This window comes from Rhinolophus ferrumequinum, chromosome 6 (genome assembly GCF_004115265.2).
Source record: "Rhinolophus ferrumequinum isolate MPI-CBG mRhiFer1 chromosome 6, mRhiFer1_v1.p, whole genome shotgun sequence".
NCBI classification, from domain to species: domain Eukaryota; kingdom Metazoa; phylum Chordata; class Mammalia; order Chiroptera; family Rhinolophidae; genus Rhinolophus; species Rhinolophus ferrumequinum.
In genome coordinates, this window is record NC_046289.1 from 37,540,627 (window position 1) to 37,545,138 (window position 4,512).

A 4,512-nucleotide genomic window follows, 5' to 3' on the forward strand; every position below is an offset into this window, starting at 1 on the left:
GAGGTCCTGAGTGGCAGAGGCAGCCCGGCCTGTGGCTGGGGTCTCCCCACAGCACAGCTCTGGAGCACGAGCAGGGAGCTGCTGGGCAGGACAGGTCACACTCCACCTTGTTTACATTGTAGGAAGATTATTCTGAGATGAGTAAGTGTGTGCGAGGCCGCAAAACAGGGGATGCGAGGAGAGCAAGTTTCCTGGTGCGAGAACCATGATGGATATCAAAATAAAGAGCTTTTGTCCATCCGTTATGCGGAGACTGCCTAAGGTAGGCATGGGCAAACTGCGTGGGCCAAATCCTGCCCCTCACTTGGTTTTACACAGTCCCGAGCTAAGAATCGTTTTTAAATGATTAAAAAAATCAAGTTCAAATCTCAAAGATCCTGTGTCTTAGGGTAAGCACGGGGGTAAGACAGCAGTGGCAGGCTCAGAGCTGAAGGGACTCGGGGCTTCAGTTGTTTTTAGAGTGTCATAAGCTATTGATTTTATAAGAGGCAGGGTTCTTAAATATTGGTAGGCATCAGAATCACCCAGGAGCTTATTTAAAAGTATGGGTATCCAACTACAGTGGCTAAAATGAAAACAACCGACAAAGCAAGCGGTGGTGAGGATATGAAGTAACTGGAACTCTCAAACAGTGCTGGTGAGAATCTAAAAGTGGTACGACCATTTTGGAGAACAGCCTGGCAGTCTCTTGTACAATTAAACATAAGCTTATCATATGACCCAGCAATTCCACACAAAGACTTGTACATGACTGCTCATAGCAGCTATATTTTTAAGAGCTAAAACCCTGTAACAACCCAGACGCCCATCAAAAAGTGAGTGGATAAGTAAACTGTGGAATAGTCACACAATGGAATACTATTTACCAATTAAAAGGAATGAATCAAGGATAAATATAACAAAATGGATGAATCTAGATACATGAGAGAAAGAAGCCAGATGCAAAATAAAATACACTGTCTGATTCTATATTTACGAAATTCTAGAAGAGGCACTAACTATAGTGACAGATAGCAGATCACTGGATGCCTGGGGCCAGGAGTCTTGGGGGTAGGGGCATTGAACGCAAAGGGTGAGAAGAAATGCTGTTGGGTGATGGAAATGTTCTATACCTGTATTGTGGTAGTGGCTACAGGGGTGCATGCTTTCATCAAAACTGAACGTCGTACTTAAAATGAGTCCATTTTATTGTTTGTAAATTAGACATCAATAAAGTTGACCAAAACACATATGATCCAGGCCCTGTGACTACATCAAAATGTCTACAGGCTGAGGCCAGGGCATCAGCATTTTTAATAGGCCCGACAGGTGACTCTGATTTGCACTACGTTTACAAATCATCTCCTTACCATTTTACTGAGCTGGCTAAAAAATACTGCATCCATGGCTCCCTTTCTCTTCATCTGCTTTTGGCTTTCAGAGAGAGTGGTGGTGTCAGTCTCTCAGAAGAGATTTCATTAAACTTAGAAAACACCTCGTAAGGTCATGCAGGCCAATCCCCTGCCCCTGAGCAATCCCACATACAAATTCACAAGCTGGGTTCTGCCTAGTTTTACCGCAGTCAGGGGATGATACCAGAGTCTCCTTGAACTGGGCTCTTGAATGAGCTTCTTACTCAGAATCCTCGAGAGGGGTCACCTCTAAACAGCAGCACCAAACCAAACCTCCCTGAAGTGAGCAAACAGGCTCGCCCCGCTCAAAGCTCCCAACTGAGCCAGGTCATTCTGCTGTCCAGTTTGTACCAAAAGCAGTGCAGTTTCTGAAGTTAGGTTATTTGCATGTATATCCACCTCCTTAAGGAAATTAAGGTAGTTATGCATTGCACGTACTTACGTGCAACTGTGCCTGATGAGGAAAAAAAAAAAAAAGTCTCACCTAATAAGTTGTATATAATTTTTACCTAAAATAAATGTCACGTTGGGAAAGGATGAGTAACACTGTGTCTGTGATATTTCCCAGGATGGGTCCAGGAGTTTAGAGTATAATGCAATATATGAAACTACGTGTGATAAAAATGCTTCTTTAGGGGTGGCCGGTTAGCTCAGTTGGTTAGAGCGTGGTGCTAATAACACCAAGGTGGCTGGTTCGATCCCCGCATGGGCCACTGTGAGCTGCGCCCTCCTCTAAAAAAAAAACAAAAACAAAACACTTCTTTATATCAGTAACTAGCACTCCAGGGTGGCTGCAGCCTGTTTAATTGTGTAAGAGAGGTTACTAGATGTTTAGCATACTGTAATTTGGAAAGCGGTGCATTATGGGTTAAATTAAATTACCACCCAAACGCTACTAATAAATTACAGCCAAGCCTAGAGATGGATATTATATTGTTTTGGGCAGTAGAAATGTCACCTTCCTAGAGGTTGACGGCCGTGTCTTGATCAGGACTGCTACTCCTCAGGCACCTGCATTAACAGAACCGATCACTGGTAAAATAGAGCTAGTGTCACAAAGCTATTGCACAAAGAACAGCTTGAATTACAACATCTCCCGACAATGTCAAGAAAATTCAATGCCTAAGTCAGAGGAACTTTTACAGGATTATTGGGAAGATTATAGTTGTCACTGTTGCTTTTATTTTTGTTTATGTCTTTAAAGTTTTATTCAGTTTTAAAGCAGTTCTTGATCTGGATCTTTCCATTAAGTAAATCTGGAGTAGAGCAGATCAACATCCCTACATAACGTTAAGACAAAATTGCGTGTACTACACAACTCTCAGAGAAATGAATAATAAAACAAAATATGTTTTCTATCAGCACATCGCAAATATATATACATACACATATATGTGTATGTGTATATATATGTGTATATATAAAAAACACTACAACAAAAAAAAGAAAAAAGGAAGGCTTTGGTGCCTCAGGAAAGCAGGTGAGAAGATTTGTCACATTCTAGCAGCAGTGTCTGGGACTGGGAATAGAGGTTTTTTTCTGAAGTAACAGTAATGATGGCATTTGTAGTGGGCATTGTAGTACCCACTGCTTACAGCGCATGAGCTGTTGTGCTAATTTATGCCTCAAAGAGTTATGAAGATAATTGAAAGAATGTACACGAAGCACTTAGCACAGTTCTCAGGCCATTGTAAGTACTTCATACAGTGCAGTTATCATCACCTTCTTTTTCATCATCAACCCTATTGTGAACCTGAGGCTCACAGAGACTCAGGAGCTGTCTCTGGAGCATTAGTAAGTGTCGGAACAGGATTCTAATCATGCCTGAGTGACTCTTGATTCGTGGTTTTAACTAATCTCTAGCACCTTCTTGGTATGTAGCTGCATTAGTCTGCTAGAAAATTATTGTCCCCTGATACAGAACTACTTTCTTTGGTCCAGGTAAAGAACAGGTTTGGGGAGCAACTGAGAAGTCTATATGTATTGCTGGGTCTCTCTCTAGTTAGGGCAAAGTGAAGGGGTCTCACAGGCTGACAGATGCGTGGCGGGAGGAACAGGACTAGTGAGGCTAAGGGAATGGCTTTGTGTACACCCTTAGTGGAAGTACCCTGGCTCCTGCACCTTCTCCGTGCCTCCTGTTCTGAATTATAGGTAGCGTTCACAGGTACTCAGAGACCATTGGCCTCTGGGTTGCTGGGATTTGTCCTATAGGCCTAGTGAATTTGGGATACACATCTAGTTGTTTCAGTGACTTATTTCAGTTTCTCTCAAGAAAACACATAAGGTGTCAAGTATATTTAATGAGTTATTTTTTCATAAGGAAAGACATTTCAGCCCTGAGTGATGATAATCACTCAGCTCACTTACAGTCGCGGACACACATTCATCTGTACTCGGAAAGTACTGCAGAAACCAGACACCAAAATTGTTCGTGGGCTGCATGGAGATGGTGCCCACTGATGCATGAACAGATAAGGACTCCACAAAAATCTTATTAATAAAGTTGATGTGTCTTTGGTTGACTGGCCAACTATGGCCGCCTTCAAAGTCATTAAACTTCAGCCTAGGCTCAAGGTTTATTAAGAGATCTTGCTGCTTGATACTCGGTGTAGGGAATTCTTAGAGGAGTCGCTGCTGTCCTGGCCAGCCACTGGATAAATTGCCAGCAACCGAGGGTTTGAGAAAAACTGAAATCAAGTTTAATATAATTCAACTACAATAACAATGCAACAGGAAACAGAACCGAAAAATGCCAGATGCCAATGATTTCCTCATAGACAATTTTACATAATTGACATTAAAGAAGAATAGCTTTAGGAATCCAGGAATCCAGGGAAGACGATTTTTGCTTTACAGGGAAGCACAGTTGATTCTTAGTCACCATCATCGCTAACATTTATGGACCACTTACCACACACGAGGCACTTTGCGAAGCATTTCCTCTCATTCAGTCCTCCCAACAACTCTATAAAATAGGTGCAATTATTATCTTTCATTCTACAGTGAGGCTCCTGAGGTTTAAAGCAAGTAACTTCCCTACGTTTACATAGTTGACAAGCAGCAAAGCAAATAATCAACTCAAGTCATCCGTTTCAGAGTCACCGTGACAGCAGGAATTATG

At 42.1% G+C, this 4,512-nt stretch overlaps 1 non-coding gene across 1 annotated transcript; it reads left to right on the forward strand.

The window, feature by feature from the left end:
- Positions 1-2,030: 2,030 nt before the first annotated feature.
- On the forward strand, positions 2,031-2,104 carry TRNAI-AAU (transfer RNA isoleucine (anticodon AAU)). Its single transcript has one exon. It is a non-coding gene; the product is annotated as a tRNA-Ile (tRNA).
- The last annotated feature ends 2,408 nt before the right edge of the window (positions 2,105-4,512 follow it).